This window comes from Lepisma saccharinum, chromosome 7 (assembly GCF_977018435.1).
Source record: "Lepisma saccharinum chromosome 7, izLepSacc3.1, whole genome shotgun sequence".
NCBI lineage: Eukaryota > Metazoa > Arthropoda > Insecta > Zygentoma > Lepismatidae > Lepisma > Lepisma saccharinum.
In genome coordinates this window covers 35,804,250-35,822,777 of record NC_139235.1, presented here as the reverse complement: position 1 = coordinate 35,822,777, position 18,528 = coordinate 35,804,250, and the positions used below count along the sequence as shown (strand labels likewise).

At 38.1% G+C, this 18,528-nt stretch overlaps 2 protein-coding genes across 4 annotated transcripts in view; one reads left to right on the top strand and one right to left on the bottom strand.

Annotated features, from left to right (window-relative positions):
- Positions 1–1,625, bottom strand: part of LOC145989805 (peptidyl-prolyl cis-trans isomerase FKBP2-like) — a 42,943-nt gene extending 41,318 nt beyond the window's left edge. The window contains exon 1 of one of the 3 annotated variants that reach the window (XM_083125161.1): positions 1,499–1,625. The gene's annotated coding sequence lies outside the window, so the exon portion shown is untranslated. Of the gene's footprint in view, positions 1–1,239; positions 1,262–1,281; positions 1,303–1,498 lie in introns of those variants that run through there. The other 2 variants (XM_083125163.1, XM_083125162.1) reach the window with 2 other exon arrangements.
- The window catches only part of LOC145989806 (peptidyl-prolyl cis-trans isomerase FKBP2-like), a 221,684-nt gene that overhangs the window by 191,808 nt on the left and 11,348 nt on the right, over positions 1–18,528 (top strand). The gene's annotated exons all lie outside the window — the stretch shown is intronic.

Below are 18,528 nucleotides of genomic sequence, written 5' to 3'. Positions count from 1 at the left end.
TGATAGTAATTTCTGATGTGTTATTTCGCTTTTTTAGTGTATATACAAATGGCTTTTTAATAATAAAAAGAGGGGAAAGTACTCCAACATGACAGGTTTTTACTTATGCAGGCCATACTTTCGGATCAAATATCCCGTTATTTGTGTTTTCCGCACAGTATTAAAAATGACGAAATAAACGAGTGAAAGGTTTGTGGGGCTATCTGTGGATGGTTTTTGGGGCTAACGTCAATGGTTTGTGGGGCTACCTATGGATGGATTTTGGGGCTAACGTCAATGGTTTGTGGGGCTACCCGTGGATGGTTTTTGGGGTTAACGTGCATGGTTTGTGGAGGTAAACATGAAAAAAAAAAAAATCGAAATAGTACGTAATTTTCCATCATGAAGGTTTGAAACACTGCTTGCGCACTGAAAATCGACAAAACACAAGCTGGCACGTCATGACACGCGATGATCCATTACGAGTGCACGCCATATTGTCTATTACAGAAGCGGAACAAGTAAGACAAATAATAAATCGTAATATGAAAAGTTGACAGTATTTTATGGAAAAAGGCATAACTTCACCTTAAAGAATGTTCCGCAAGGCAAAATAGGAAAGTACCAGTGGTAAAAGTAAGGAAATAAATGAGTAAAAGGTGTCCGGGCGTTATCGCATATTTACCAAACCTACAACGACTGGGGGTTTGTTGTGTTGACCACACACCACCCTGTAATTGGTTGGATGATTTCCAATCTCAGCGGGTTGGAGTGAGGTGGCAGTCGGTAGGTAGGCTCTGGCCCTCACGGGCAGTTGCACCACAGGTTAAAACATTTAAAATCTGTTGATCAAAATACAATTCAACATAATTCTCAAGGGAGTACATTTAGGGGCAGCATACTTTTTGCAACTCATATCACGTGGCGTTACACAGCAGCCACAGTCTTGTATCCAAGACGACAGTAAACAAACAGTTGCTAGCAAACAAATACACACATAGGAGTGAGTACATGGAAGGGAAAATGTTCTCCAGAAAACACGAAGTAATCTAAACCTTCCAAATGTGTGTCAACGGACATCAATAGAAATTGACACATGCAAAAAAAAAACCTACGTGACATGATTATTTACTTTCAATTTTTCACATAATCAGCCCAAATTACATTCAGAATCAACTCCCTTAAGTTAAATTGCTACATTCAAAGACTATTGTTTTCGGATTTTGAAAACTGTGTTGCAACAAAGCGACATTTATATACCTTGTTTCTTTCTATGTAACTATTTTTATACATTTACAGTACCATTGGCATCTGACACAAATTAGCAGTACTAAAAATAAACATTTAAATGTAGACAAGCAGAGATGCACCAAAGCAATTAACAAAAGGAAACTAGCCTAGCATTGTGAATACCGCAAAAACAGTTATGCTGATACTTTTGTAATCTGCATGCGAGTTGAACTTTCAGCTTCAAATTGTCCTTAAGGATAAAATTATCCGAGGAAAAATTTTAGTTTACCTGAATTTTCTTCTTGCTGTTAAGAAAATTTTAAAATCTTATTCTTATGGCAATTGGCAACACTGTGTAATCTGTGGGCAACACTGTGCAATAGTGATTAGTGATAGTGATAACAGTTTATGTTCTCTCTCAACAGGAATACTCTCAGAACTCAGAACCAGAAGTTCAAAAGACAATCATTTAAGAGGAAATAGTATGTAGATTTCGCAATTCTTTTAGTGTCGGTAAATTTGGAACATATCCCGTCCCAACCAAAGACATTCGATCCCGCACAGGCATACCCCAAGATGTAACATCATAGAAAAGTTTTCTATGGCCGTATTTATCTTCTGACGTAAGCGTGGAATGCTTTTGTGGTTAGGAAGGCTTGTTAGTTTAAATTTTCAGCATATGTACACTATAACAACGAAAACATTTAACCTGGCCTGGCCTCAGAAGACGAAATACAGAGCTAGGCCAAGAAGGGGTTTGAATCAAGGTAACTTAATATACTATAAGGTAGCGCCATCCGAAAATTGCCGATCATGCACGAACGCGTGACGTCATGTGGGAGGATCGGTTATGCTCGGTGCCCCTTCGGTTATGTTCGTTCGGGGTTTGGCAGAAGCAAACGGCCGCTATCATTTCTATGCGAGTTTGAGAGAGGGAAAGTGTTTCATTACTTTGAGGGGTAAATATTAATTATCATACTTCGGGATGGTATTGAGGTATTCCTTTAATGATTAGTAACATAATTAAAACATGCAGTGGCGCAGGAACGTTTTTCATTTGGGGGGGTACAAAATTCAGCCTCCCATATATATATGTCCAATCAAGTGTCGCAATAATAATAATTAGGATAATTGTATTTAATTAAATTAATATATTAATTAATTAAATATGTACATTAATTAATATTGTATTGTTATTATTACATGAATAGGTAAAAGATAGTAAAAGAATAGAGATATAACAGCACGTATTCATTATCTAGCGTACGTGTAGTTAAGATCGCCAAGATTTGCACAAAAACAACTGCCCTGGCAGGGAATTTAATGTCAGATAGAAAAAGAATTGAATATTTATTGAATAACAAAAAAGGAGTTAGATCCAATTAACGAAAAGTAAAGTTCCTGATTAATATTTTATGGATATTATCATTAGTAGTGTGCATAAATCTTTGGAACCCTTCAAAGCCGTATGAGCCAAATTCCTTGCCTTCCAATAAGTTCAGCGGAGAAAACCATCGAGTATACAGGGTGCAGCAGAAATAACTCCCGGATTTCATTCGTGAATAACAAAGCAACGATAGATGTTATGCAAAATTTTATTTTACAGTTGAAAAGAACAAGGATTACCATTTTCTTTCCCATATGTACCGAGACAACTCCATGAACGCCCCTAGATTTTTGAGGAAGACGGCACGCAGTTAATGTAACGTCTGATGTTACGCAACTTCCTGCAGCCGCAATCGAACGAACGTGGCAAATTGGCTGTGTGGTTCCAACAGGATGGTGCCACAGCACGCGTATCGATGAACGTGATACGTGAAATTTTTCCAGGGCGTCTGATCTCACTTCGAAGTAACCTTGCATGGCCAACTCGTTCCCCCGAGCTCGCACCCTGCGACTTCTTTCTGTGGGAGTACCTGCAGGCTAAAGTTTACCAAGGAAGGTCGAGGACAGCCAATGATCTGAAAGATGGTATCAGGCAGGAAAGAGCGGCAATACCGACCAGACATGACTACGAGGGTAATGCAGAACTTCAGGGCGAGACTTCAGAAATGCGTACACTGTGCAGATCGGCACACAAATGGTGACTTGTGGCAATTTTAACAAAAAATAATTGGAACATTTTGTTCTTTGCAAATGTGCAATAAAAAGTAAACCTTGTTCTTTCCAACTGTGCAATAAAGTTTTGCATAACATCTATCGTTGCTTTGTTATTCACAAATGAAATCCGGGAGATATTTCTGCCGCACCCTAACTTTTAATTGTTACGCTGTTCAAGCATCGTATTGGCATTGATGGAAATTGAGTATAACAAATGCTAAACAATTATATTTTGATAAATTACTTTCACTACTTGGTAAGTCTTTCGGGGGGAAGGGGTCCGGACCCCCTGGACCCCCACAAAAACGTCCTTGATACCTAGTTATAATGTGAAGCCATGAGAAATATTCTCTTTTAGAACAGCACACACGAATGTCCTGTTATTTTATGCAAAATATGCATACATATTTTTCATTGTTTTTGTTAGAATTTAAGTTTTTTTTAAAAGAAAAAAAAACAGATTTTAAAATCAGATAACAATTCTGAAACATATAAGGCTAAGCTCTGGACCTCATTCTGGGCTTATTTGGATTTCACGGAACGGAAAATCAGGAGTGAGGGGGATCTTGAGCCACCCCAACCAGGAATAATCATCTCCCACCCACTGGATATAGAAACTACATTATATAGAGTTCCACTTCCGTTCCGTTCTTTCTAATTTTAAAAGTCCCATAGCTACGCATAAAAATATCTTTAAACAATTTATGGCAGGTGTGTACATCCAATGCCTTTTAGAAGCCATGTATTTGATATTTTCTCAGACATCTATAGGGTGTTGTATTAAAAAAGAAAAAAATGAGTTCAGATGGTTCCCAATCAATTCGAAAAAAGTCTAACTTTGAAATATTTGTGAAAAATTTCACAAATCATTTATTTGTAATATAATTAGCTGTACCTAATGACGCTCTTCAAGTACTGAAAGTAATAATATCATTCGGTACATTTACAAAACCGAAATCCTTCAGCTCTCAGAAGTAGCAAGGACAGCCGTACGCTCAAAAGTTTATTCTTTCTTTTCAATTTTTGGTGGACAATGTGAAGAGCCGGCCAAGGTTTATTTTCGTATGTAGTGGTATTAAATGCAGATACATGCGTGTGTTTTAGGATGACATGTTAATTTCTCGTTTATGTGAAAATGTAAACTTTAATGTAAGCAGAAGCATGTGCGCGTCACAGTTAAAGATTTTCGCATCTACAAAGAAAATCCAAAACACATTCCCACCTCGCCGTACTCCGTGGCGGAGGGGTTAGCATAGCGCGCTATGACGCCTGAGGTCCCAGGTTCGAATCCTGGCCTGCCCATGGGTGTTATTTTTGAGTGTCCATCAATTTCATCATATCATCATCACTCATCCTCATCTTCGCGATTAGCCAAAAGTAGCAGAAAGGCGAAGTAAAATAAACCAAATTAATCAATCAAATATTCCCATCTTACTCCCAGAGACCTTGTAAATCCAATCCAAAATCTACCAATAGAACCTACAGTGAGTCTCATTTATCTCGTGCATTCATCTGACTAATGTAATTTTCTTAGAATTTGACTTTAGAGTTTAACATAAAATGGCGTTGTGTTTGTGTTGCATTCGATATCACAATTAGATTTTAAGCAATTAATGTCCAATTATAAGTATAGCTACCTAATACATAGGTAAAAAGTAGTCCCCTCTCTGATAAAATCGCAAATTGCACCCTGTTTAAATGTCTAGGAAAGATTTAATTTCACCTAGGAATGATATCGCGATGCGATGAGTCTAGAATTGTCACAGCTTCATCTCGTCTCCTGTGTGGTGAGGTCCTTCTCGTTCTTGTTTGTACTTATTTTTCTTTCGGTTTCCACTCTGAAGTTATGAAACCTTATTCCAAATTCACCTCATTCTCAGATAGGCTAATCGGCATTCTATTTTTTAAAAAATATACGTATATCTTAATATATAGGTTTAAGTATAGTTTTCCCAACACCCTCTTACAAATTCATGAAAAATATGGGTGAGGTAGAGGAATGTATTGTACCCCCCCCCCCCAAGTTGGTCTGTCGTGTCTCGTCTCTTTCGTGTAAGTGTTCCGTTTCGGAAAATTCCATTATAAATATTCAAAAGAAAATGGGGTCAGTCATATACTCTTCTAATGAAGATTTGTATCATATCTTCGAATCGACGCGACCACTGCTTTAGAAATGTGTACCCCCCCCCCCCCCACCCTTACACAAAGCAGCAATTGTCTGCAGCGTAATGCTCTGAGAGTCAATCTGATTCCATCGCTCCACACACATTTTAAACAATTGTCATCTCCTTAAAGAGGTTTCCAAGAACTTAGGTCAATGAACTAACTAGTAGCAAGCACAATGTAGTATAATAAGTTTAGAATTAAATGTTTTGAATTTCTGTGGTAAGGACTATAATGCTTAAAATTTATAAACAATAATACATTTTTTATTGGGCGAATTCATAATAGGTAATTTTAACAGTAGCACCTTCCGTATGCTGTCTTTGAGTTGTTGTTTTAAGTCCACTTTATGCACAGTAAGGCTAATCGGGACTGGACCTACAGTTTAAAGTGGGATCCGAACCACTTGTGCCTCCACCGGGTATCGAACCCGGGACCCCTTGATTACAAGGCCCGTCTGTTGTCAAATTACGAAAGGGGGGTACAGGGGGTACAACTTGATTTACGGATTTAGGGGGTACAGTACCCCCCTTCAAAAATTTGCGGGGGTACAATGTACCCCTGTACCCCCCCGTTCCTGCGCCACTGAAAACATGCTACTTTTAAAAGAGGGGAAAATTGCACATGCAAAAGTATTGTAAAAATTCATTTTTCTGAAACATCATCGATATATTACAAAGAAGGTTGTCCGTGTTCTAATTAGAATTTCAGATTTCATCATTTCATAAATCGTATTATGATTTTAATAAGAAACGTTGCATGCTAAAGAAGAATTGCATAGTGAAAGAGTTACAAAGAAAGAATTGATTGACAGATTTGGTTTATTTTTGCTTTTCTGTCTTTTTTAAATATGAAAGGAAAACCCATAAGAGGTAGTCCCCCCCCTTTCGATCTCTTTCTTTGTTTCCACTAGGGATGGCCAGATCCGGATCCTCGCGGATCCGAAATCCGGATCCGGTTGGTTCCGGATCCTAAGGATCCGGATCCTAAAATTTTTCGGATCCGGAATTTTTGGATCCGGATCCGTTTTGCCATCCCACATGCGCTTCTTTGGAAAGTAAGAATGTGTTTATAACACATTGTTACCTGCTAATATACATATATATATATATATATATATATATATATATATATATATATATATATATATAAAATATACATACATACACACATATATATAGTGTGTGCGCGCGTACGCGATTTGTAATTAATTAATACACTTACAAGGGAGGTCTAAGTCTCCCCCTCCGATTTCCATGAAACTTGGCAGGTGTATGGAGGGGCCCAAAGGAAGAAGTACATGTTTTTGTGTTTCAGCTAAAAAACGGTTTTAGGGGGGAACCCCCCCTCAAATGTCAAGATGAGGAGAAATTGAAGTGGGGATCCGATCCCGAAACCACGTAAATATGGCATAGGAAGAAACAGGGGGCATAAGGGCCCTCAATACACCTGCCAAATTTCATGGAAATCGGAGGGGAACACAGGGGTCAGATGATCCCCACGTCAATTTGTCCTCATATTGACATTTGAGGCGGTTTTGCCCCCTAAAACATTTTTTTAGCCGAAACAAAAAAAACACGTATTTCTTCCTTTGGGGCCCTCTATACACCTGCGAAGTTTCATGAAAATCGGAGGCGGACACAGGGGTCAGATCCTTACTTCAATTTGTCCTCATCTTGACATTTGAGGGGAGGTTGCCCCCTAGAACAGATTTTTAGCCGAAACAAAATAACACGTATTTCTTCCTTTGGGCCCCTCTATAAATGTGCCAAGTTTCATTGAAATCGGAGGGGGACACAGGGGTCAAATGCCCACTTAAATTTGTCCTGATCTTGACATTTGAGGGGGGTTGCCCCCTAAAACAGTTTTTTAGCCGAAACAGAAAAACACGTATTTCTTCCTTTGGGCCCGTTTATACACACACCTGCCAAGTTTCATGGAAATCGGAGGGGAACACAGGGGTCAAATGCCCACTTAAATTTGTTCTCATATTGACATTTGAGAGGGGTTTTGCCCCCTAAAACAGTTTTCTAGCCGAAGTAAAAAAAACGTATTTCTTCCTTTGGACCCGTTTATACACACACCTGCCAAGTTTTATGGAAATCGGAGGGGAACACAGGGGTCAAATGCCCACTCAAATTTGTCCTCATATTGACATTTGAGAGGGGTTGCCCCCTAAAACAGTTTTTTAGCCGAAACAAAAAACACGTATTTCTTCCTTTGGGCCCGTTTATACACACACCTGCCAAGTATCATGGAAATCGGAGGGGGGAACAGGGGTCAGATCCTCACTTCAATTTGTCCTCATCTTGACATTTGAGGGGGGTTGCCCCCTAAAACCGTTTTTAGCTGAAACAAAAAAACACGTATTTTTTCCACTGGGCCCCACTATACACCTGCCAAGTTTCATGGAAATAGGAGGGGGACACTTAGATAACCTCCCTTGTTAGTCTTACACTTTGTAATTATATAACACTGCATATATTATAATGTTTTATTTTAATTTGTAAAACTGTAACTGTAGAAAAGTTCTATAATTTTTGTATAACATTTCTATCTTGTTCTATGTGTTAAAGGTTTCATATTGGAATGGAATGTCTCACATTTATGTGTGTTTTCATTTCCAATACATTCGAATGAATACGTATTCGTTTCAATGGCATTTACAAAATCACCTCTGACATTTTACGTTAAACAAGTAAGATTATTTTTGTGCACGAGTGTGTTAGCCGATGCGTAGCAAAGTATTTTAGGAACAACACTTGAAAAAAATTATTGTTGGACTAACTAATGAAAAATTTCTTTGTAATCGAAGATCAGAGATCCGAAACTCTCGGATCCGGATCCAGATTCGTAACTTTTGGATCCGGATCCGGATCCGAATGGATCCGGATTTTTCGGATCCGGATCCGTTTGGCCATCCCTAGTTTCCACAAGCCGGCCTCTTTGGCGTAGTGGTTAGCACATCGCACTTCAACGCCAGAGGTTTGGGTTCGAATCCTGGCTTGGGCATGGATGTTTGTGAGTGTTCATTCATCATTTCATCACTCATCCCTATCTTCGCAAATTAGCCAAAAGTGGCACAAGAAGCGAAGTAAAATGAAGCAAATCAATCAATCAATATTTGTTTTCACATATACTATCACATGTACTAAATTCTCAATTTTCCCATTAAGGACAAATCAATATCTTGCCCGATTGGATTCGAATCCGGGACCCCTGGCGTCGAAGCGCGATGTGCTAAGCACTACGCCAAGGAGATCGACAGAGGCTTCCGAGGTACTACGGGCTCACAGAAAGTCACAGGAGTACTATCGGATTATAAATTATGGATATTAAGGTTTGGATAATAAATAAATAAATTATATAATATATAATCTATAAATTAAAAAACACCCGTTCTTTATTTATAGAATCTCAAAGGGAGCGATAGTTTGCCAAACTAAAAAATAATCCTATCTTGTTCTCACGATAATAAAAATAGAAGGCATAAAAAAAAAAAAAATTGGTAACTATAGATTGACTCAGAATTGAATAAGCTGAATTTTGATGTAACTCGTTTTTATGTGGTTCTACTGATTAACTTTTAATTGGAGTCCAAACTTAAATAACCGTAATTTCTAATGCGATAGTAGTCCGGTATAATCTATTTACAACATTTAACACAACGCAGTACAAATGCCTAATATTTAGTTTTCTGACTAAATAGTTCCTTCTTATTCATTCAGAACGTTGCAATCATTTCCAGGAACATTTCAAATTTTACATAACATCAGAAAGTATTAAAATTATACTGATATACTTAAAATCCAATCTTTCCCATTCACCATAATGTAACTTTATTTTTGAAGTTATCAAGTAAAAGAAGCAATATACAATCTAGATAAATTTTTACTCTGCATTTGATACTTACTCTAAATTCGAAAGAATTCCCAACCTTCTTCATATATTTATTTACTGTACAATAATTTACGTACGGATCAAAGTTCCACATGCGAAAATTTTTTGAAAAGTTTTATGTGGAGGAAGAATGATGAAATAGTTTGTAAGATAGTAGTTTCAGACTTTGAAAACGCAATTCCAGTTTGTAATTTGCAGATATTTTTAATTTCTCTGGTTCAAATTTGGCTGCAAGTTATCGTTGTCATAGTTCTAAAAAGTATTTTTTCGTATTAAGAACTTTACATACAAACGCGTGCTGAAGATGAGTCAAAGTGTACAAGTACTAATTTAACTAAGTTAACCTACTCGAAATACTTGATGAGTACTAGGAACATCAAACTTAAATGTCTTAACCTACTAATTCAAACCTATAGAAATAGATTTATGATCACACGGTAAATGAAACGCTTTGAGAATATCGATGAAAATATCTTAGTTTAATTAAACAATAAAGGAGAAAAGTTACATGAACTCACAATGATTGACCGTGCAAGTGTACGAATTATTATTCGTTAAAGGACTTTGTCCACAGATTTTCCATTTCCATTCCCATGTGTGTCTGAGTTGTATAACCCGAAAATATACTCCAAGGCTGATGTGCGACACACATTTGTACATTAACGAAGTAACTTGCATTACACTAATCTTAGATCTTGCTCTTTTTGACAGAAATGTACTACAAAGAAATAATGTAACATCCATTGGTTTATATTAAGTACAGTCACGGACACTTCTGGCTTGTAACGACCTTATTGAAGAAGCACTGAAGCAAGCCATCCATGTCTGACCACCAAGCGCCTTGTGACTAGACAACCCAACCAGCATTGCAATTCTGCGGCTTGTATACCAGTCACGGGTATACATCTCTGTAAATTGAGTAGTGATGCCAAAGAGAAATACGAGATGAAGATTGTCGATCGTAATGTCTCGTGTTCTCGACATGGAATAATACTCGGTCCACGTTACGTTCCATTATTTAATGTTGTTTGGGAACGAACCTGACGGACTGGGTTTATATTTTCACTCCTTGCATTACAGTAAATTCCATATTTTACAATTATATTAATGCTTTGAACGAAAATAATGCCCAGAAAAACATCGAACACACGTTCACACCATTCTTCTCACACACATGCACGTGAAAACAAACACACAAAGCTAAGTTTTAACTTCCAAGTGAATGTCCAAATAACAGTAAATGGAGAAGCACGATGTGCGAAACATGGGATTTTTCACAGAAATAATGCGTCTATTTGTGACATACGTGGTTTCTATTAATAGACAATGAAACAATTATGAGAGAAATTAACATGCATTTTCGTCTTTAGGTGCTGAGGAAGGAAACAGACTGACTGGAAAAAAAGAAAACATGGTGCTGTTGATAGAGTGTTGGTTAGCGTACAGAGCTTTCATCAGTGAGGTCTAGGTTCGATCCCCACCAAGGACAATTTTTTTATTCTTTTCTATTAGGGAAGAAGTATGTAATATTGTTTTCTAGACATTTTGACGAAAGGATACGCATCAAATTTGTTCGTTTAATCTGTATTTTCATTCTTCTAATAAGTTCTCTATCGCAATGGGATATAGAGATTCTCTACCTAGGCGATGGATATCTTCTCAATGGTTACGTAGCTACGATTCTCCAGTCCCTTCCACCCACTTGTCTTATTTATTTACTTCATTTCATATCTAACGAAATCACGCAGATATAGTTAAAACCAGAAACACACCTCTCGTCGAAGGTTCCAGATTTGAGTTCTGGCTTTTTTTGCGAGGGTGATTATTCTTGTGTGTCTGTTTATCATCTTTGTCAAAAAAATATTCCTCATTATTGCCGTGATTAACCTAGGGAGAGACCAAAGCGACTGAAATAACAAAAGTACAGAAAATGCAAGACACATCTGCCTAGGCATGTTATACCTTGGGAATTAGCAATCTGAAAATTAACTTGCGTTTCAGTCGACTACTTGCGAAAGAGTTCCGTGTTGTCTCGTTTGGAGTGTTGGTTATCGTGTCGGACTAATATGCGGGCAACCCCAGTTCAAGCCCAGCGGAAGGAAAGTTTTTCTTGTGTAATTTCATCGAACCTTATTTATAAAACTGAGGTTTCTGCAAAACCTTTTGAATTGCATGTCACTTGGTATGTTGGTAATCTGAAAGCAGCAAAGATGAAAATTTGATGTTCCGAAGCGACGATGTATTTGTGTATGTGTTGAAAAAACGCAGTTATTTATTAGCGAAAAACATGCAGCCACGTGATCATTGAGAACGCTTCCTAGTTGTCAGTGCCAATATGGCAGTAGCTACAGTCTGTCAACACACACCAACTTTCATGTTTCCCGTAAAATGATTACCTTTCCACGTTTCAAAATCATGAGTACTGTCTTAAGAAAGAAAGAGTCTGTTGAAAGAGTATTTTCAAAATTAATAGTATCCTCGTTCTTCACCTTTTTATCAGTAGTGACACATGTCAATTTCCTCTATATTCTCTGTATTCTCATTGGGACAAACACCCACATCCATGCCCGAACCGAGTATTGGTAATATCGCACGCTAGCCAACAATTCCAGAGGAAAAGTTTGATACGCGGTTTAGTGGTTCCAAGTGGTTGGAAATCCAGTTTTCTTACTGTGCATAAAGTGGACTTAAAAAGAAGGACAAATCGAGGAAAAGCGCTTGAAGGTTTCGATGAGTTCCAAGTGCCTTGATGAGGCGAAGCTATTACATGATTTTCAAGTGGTCAAGTGGCCCCGTGGTAGCGGATACGTTTCACGTACAGAAGGCTTTGAGTTCGATTCCCGTTCTATTGCCCTATGTTTTTTTAAATAACTCGAGCAACTAATTATTGCATTTTATTTAATAATTTATTGGAGTAAAAGTTAAATACATTTTTACTTTATTTTGGGTGGAAATCTTTACTTTACGGCGTAGGTTCGAATCCGGCTCTGGTCGGAATTTATTCGGCCTACGTATAGGGCCGGTGACAACCCACCATCGTGAGGAAATTGGGGAGCTCCGAATGAGTGAGCGGTAACCCGGTCGAGAAGACCTACAACGGCTGGGGGTTCGACGGGCTGACCACCCGTCACCGCAATACTGGTCTAAGATTTCCACGCTATAACAGGTGACGGAGGAACAGTGTGGGAGGGAGACCAGCAGTCGGTAGGTAAGCCAAGGCTCTCACGGGGCTGTCGCGCTATGGGTTATTATTATCTTTACTTTACCGTTTTAAATTTTATTTGTGAAAATAAATAAAGCAAATAAAATAAGAATGTTCGCAATAAATAAATTGAAATATATAGTCGCTCGAGTTAAGAAAAAAATTGGAGGCAATCAAACGGGAATCGAACTCAGTATCTCCTGCGTGTCAAACTAACACGCTACCAACCCACCACCTAGTCTTCTGTCAGTCGGACAATCTAATCGTCTTATGAGTAAAGCTTGCTAAGTTTCTAATTTTTGAATCTTTGTGTGTCACGGAGTTATGTTTACTGCAACATTTGAGCACACAATCCAATCATACGTAAATTTTATACACAGAAAACATGGGTTTTCTGCACATAATTACGGAGCATGCGCTCTGTCAAGGACTAGAAGGAACCTCGCAAAAGTTACTGAAGCTTCTCTTCGGTGCTGACAGTTGGCCCCGGAGTCACGTGGTATCTCGTTATCAGTCGACATTACCTTGAGCCTGCAGAACCAGCACACTGAAGTGAAGGAAGGTATTTTACGTGATTTGTAAGCTGGAAGATAACATGCCACGCGTTACAACAGACAGAGGTTTGTCTTCAGCTTTGGGACAGACAAACCACACTAGGCATACAGACAGAGTATAATGTAAGATAAAAGGAAATTATTTCCCTGTCTTCTCACACTGACAATTTTATTACCTTTTTTTGGAGTTATTTGGCCACAGAAACGGAATTATATTATTGAAGCCGTATCTCGTGTGATGGCTTGGTTCAGTATGCTGATCAGGTTTTCTGACAAAAGCAGGACGAGCTACCCAAGAACAGTAATTGTCTATCTTTTATATCTGCATCCGGTATAAGGCAGACAAGCACATACCACAAATATGTAGGACAACTATTGCTAATTTGGTAACTTGTCTTGCAATTGAATTTCTGTCATGAACAGCTGCAAAGAAACAAAGGCTTTCATTTTAAAGGATTGCACTGAATAATTGTTATTTGATTAGGAACCTAAAATGACTTCAGTATTCCCATGCAGTACACAAGAGATTCTAAACACACTCTAAAACATACTACTGTTCGTTTCAACGTATTATTTCAACAATCAAGACACAAAATAAAGGGCATGCTCAAGAAAAATTATGTTTCTTTGATTATCAAGTGCATTACGTTGTTAACATCAAGTTTGGATTTGCCGGTTATCCAAATATTATTAATTTTGAAAATAGTCTTTCAGTTAGTGTAATGTGCCTGAAATTGAATGCCCTATTTTTGACTGCGAACGTGTTTTGTTTCTTCAATTAAAACTTTTAGATTACAATTTAGTTCATCATACCAACCTGTGTCCTTCTCCCTTGTTTATTTATAGTTATAAATAAAATCCCATTGGAGCATGGAAAAACCTTTCACTGTTCATAAGTCAGTCATTGTTCTCTGCAGTTTTCAATGCAACATTCAGGCTCTCTGATCGTGCATCGTACATTTCACATCAGGTATCCACATAATTTAATATATTTATAAGTAGGGAGCGGAAGTTGATGACCTAAAAGATCTAGGTATATGACCTATAGAATATCCTAAAAAATGGGGAAAAAATTACGTAAAATGCAAAAAATGAGCATTAAATTTGTTAGTTTCAGTTTAAAAATTGAAATGAAAATGAAATTAAACAAAATGCAATCTTGCTTTTAAAAAAAGGGCACCAAATGATAGCACATGCACATTCAATTAAAATATGCAACGAGGATTTTCAGTGCAAACGGGGTCTAGCTATGGTATTTCAAGCCTCTCCTTACCTGATCTCAAATCTGAGTTTGCCCCAGACGGGCAACTGGTGGTTTCCCCCGACACAACAAAGACTGTCACCAGTTCAGCATTTCTTTTGCTCGTAAATTGCAATCCTGCGAGATATATATACCTTGGTGAAATGATTCAAGAATATTACCAAAATTAAAGAAGTGACAAAAATAAGATAAGATAAAACACAGCGCGACAGCCCTTGAGATCCTTGGCTTACCTACCGATTGCTGGTCTCCCTCCTACACTGTTCCTCCGTCACCTGTTATAGCGTGGAGGTCTTAGACCAGTATTGGGGTGACGGGTGATCAGCCCGACGAACCCCCAGCCGTTGTTGTAGGTCTTCTTGACCGGGTTCGCTCACTCACTCGGAGCTTCCCAATTTCCTCACGATGGTGGGTTGCCACCGGCCCTATACGTTCATCAACTTCCGCTCCCTATTTATAAGTTGTATTAAGCGAAATTCTCCATTTTTATTCTTTCCATATATGATATCAATATCACATTGCAAACAGTTATTAATGGTTTCAATGTCATTTGTTGGGAAAAAAGTTTCGTATTACTTTAGATTCGAACATGCAAACGCAACTATCAAAGTATTGCTTTAGACAGCACTCATGATTTTGAAACGTGGAAAGGTAATCATTTTACGGGAAACATGAAAGTTGGTGTGTGTTGACAGACTGTAGCTACTGCCATATTGGCACTGACAACTAGGAAGCGTTCTCAATGATCACGTGGCTGCATGTTTTTCGCTAATAAATAACTGCGTTTTTTCAACACATACACAAATACATCGTCGCTTCGGAACATCAAATTTTCATCTTTGCTGCTTTCAGATTACCAACATACCAAGTGACATGCAATTCAAAAGGTTTTGCAGAAACCTCAGTTTTATAAATAAGGTTCGATGAAATTACACAAGAAAAACTTTCCTTCCGCTGGGCTTGAACTGGGGTTGCCCGCATATTAGTCCGACACGATAACCAACACTCCAAACGAGACAACACGGAACTCTTTCGCAAGTAGTCGACTGAAACGCAAGTTAATTTTCAGATTGCTAATTCCCAAGGTATAACATGCCTAGGCAGATGTGTCTTGCATTTTCTGTACTTTTGTTATTTCAGTCGCTTTGGTCTCTCCCTAGGTTAATCACGGCAATAATGAGGAATATTTTTTTGACAAAGATGATAAACAGACACACAAGAATAATCACCCTCGCAAAAAAAGCCAGAACTCAAATCTGGAACCTTCGACGAGAGGTGTGTTTCTGGTTTTAACTATATCTGCGTGATTTCGTTAGATATGAAATGAAGTAAATAAATAAGACAAGTGGGTGGAAGGGACTGGAGAATCGTAGCTACGTAACCATTGAGAAGATATCCATCGCCTAGGTAGAGAATCTCTATATCCCATTGCGATAGAGAACTTATTAGAAGAATGAAAATACAGATTAAACGAACAAATTTGATGCGTATCCTTTCGTCAAAATGTCTAGAAAACAATATTACATACTTCTTCCCTAATAGAAAAGAATAAAAAAAATGTCCTTGGTGGGGATCGAACCTAGACCTCACTGATGAAAGCTCTGTACGCTAACCAACACTCTATCAACAGCACCATGTTTTCTTTTTTTCCAGTCAGTCTGTTTCCTTCCTCAGCACCTAAAGACGAAAATGCATGTTAATTTCTCTCATAATTGTTTCATTGTCTATTAATAGAAACCACGTATGTCACAAATAGACGCATTATTTCTGTGAAAAATCCCATGTTTCGCACATCGTGCTTCTCCATTTACTGTTATTTGGACATTCACTTGGAAGTTAAAACTTAGCTTTGTGTGTTTGTTTTCACGTGCATGTGTGTGAGAAGAATGGTGTGAACGTGTGTTCGATGTTTTTCTGGGCATTATTTTCGTTCAAAGCATTAATATAATTGTAAAATATGGAATTTACTGTAATGCAAGGAGTGAAAATATAAACCCAGTCCGTCAGGTTCGTTCCCAAACAACATTAAATAATGGAACGTAACGTGGACCGAGTATTATTCCATGTCGAGAACACGAGACATTACGATCGACAATCTTCATCTCGTATTTCTCTTTGGCATCACTACTCAATTTACAGAGATGTATACCCGTGACTGGTATACAAGCCGCAGAATTGCAATGCTGGTTGGGTTGTCTAGTCACAAGGCGCTTGGTGGTCAGACATGGATGGCTTGCTTCAGTGCTTCTTCAATAAGGTCGTTACAAGCCAGAAGTGTCCGTGACTGTACAAGGGTACAAAATTATTCACAATATATTTGTGAAATACCAAACTTGAACAAAGTTGCAAACATTTTAATGATGGGTGTAATATTCACTCATGCAATATTTACCATCGTGCATACAACACTATGTAACTCGAATTGAAGATGTACTAAGTGAATTTTATTTCGAATAGCGTGAAAGTTAGTACACGATCTTCGAAATGCCCATTTCCGACAACGTTTTTCACAATAATGTGAACATACTACGTACTTCGCACTAGTTGAACACATTTTCAAGATATTGATGACTTTTCTTGTGGTACTGTCGCTTAGGTTACGTTGTAGATTTTGAACTTCTTTATTTAGTTAAAGCAGGTTGATAGAGGTTGTTTGTAACCTTTAATTTATTTGCTTCTGAATGCAGACGTGTGTTTCTCCTTTGTAAACGATCGAATATGTTTTCCAACTACGAAACATTGCTTGCAGTTTGTGCATATACCTTCGTCTATATATTTTTCTCTTTTCTGGCAGCATAGTCTTTAGCTTGTTTAGGGCACGTCTCCTTATTGCGTGTCTTTCGTAGCGTACATCTCTGCAAACCTTATCAACACGTCCTACATGCGAATCATATTATGAAGATAAGTGTTTAGGAGAACTACACCATTTCCTCGATTATTTGGTACTAAAGTAATTGGGTGTAATTTTAGCGATGGCACTGCAGTTGGCTTCAGCACGCTCTTTGGTGGAAAATACAGAAATTCTGCTTTTAGATCTCGCACATAGTCTTCTTCACAATAATTGGCACTGCACACTTGCATTTTTTACATTTCGTCTACAGGCATGAATCCACTGTTTACTTACGCAATTATCGACTGGAAATTATGATATTTTATGTCAGTTCCTTTAGTTTTCTGGTTATAGTTTTCATAGCTTGCTACAGCACAATTAGACATGATTGCAGTCTAGAAGTACAAAAATACAATAAAAATAAATGGAACGCTACAAAATCAACAACCTGCTTGTTCCGATTTTTGCGACGTGTTAGTAGCTAAATGTACCCCGCACCAAACTTACTGCACATAGCAATGAGCACCGTCAAACCCGATCCTCCCAGATGACGTAATGCATACGTACTTCACATAGCAACGAGCACCCCCTGGGTTTGAATTTTGTGCGATAAGTCAGACCAGTTGCAAAAAATCGGCAGCGAAGATGGTAGTTGTCTGATAGGGACAGAGGGAAATTCGTAGACAGCGATGCCAACGCCTCCCTCGCACTTCTTCGTACTATTGTTAGGAAAGGGACTAAAGACACTCTCGAAATCGCGATTCCTTTCAACATCCAGCCGAGGCTTAAGGCGGAAACCTCCTTAACGCGGAAACGGAACACCATTTAAAGACCAACGAGATGTTTTTATTCTCAGGAAGATGGAAATTTCTTCCTTTATTTTTTCGCTCGCAAGAAAACAATGCAATACTGTAAGTGGAACACGCCTCTGTTGCCACTCGCTTGTCGGTAACATTGTCGATATGAAAGAATGCGCTGTTACGAATTCGTTTCTTTCTTTCGTCGCTTACCCTCTTTCTTCACCTTTCTTTGTCTGTTTCTCATCTGTTCTTTCGTCATCTTTCTATTTTTCTTGTTATCTCTCTTTGTTTCTTTCTTTTTCTTCACTTTTATCTCAACCTTTCTTCACCTCTCTTATTCCATCTTTCAATCTTTCTCTTTCCCTCTATGCACATCGCGCTACGACGCCAGGGGTCTCGAGTTCAAAAAGATACATAAGTACGTACTGTACGTTCTTACAGTACTGTAAAAAGTGTACCAACATGTTGTGTAGTTACATAATTGTAATCTCTGCTATTCTTATTGCGAC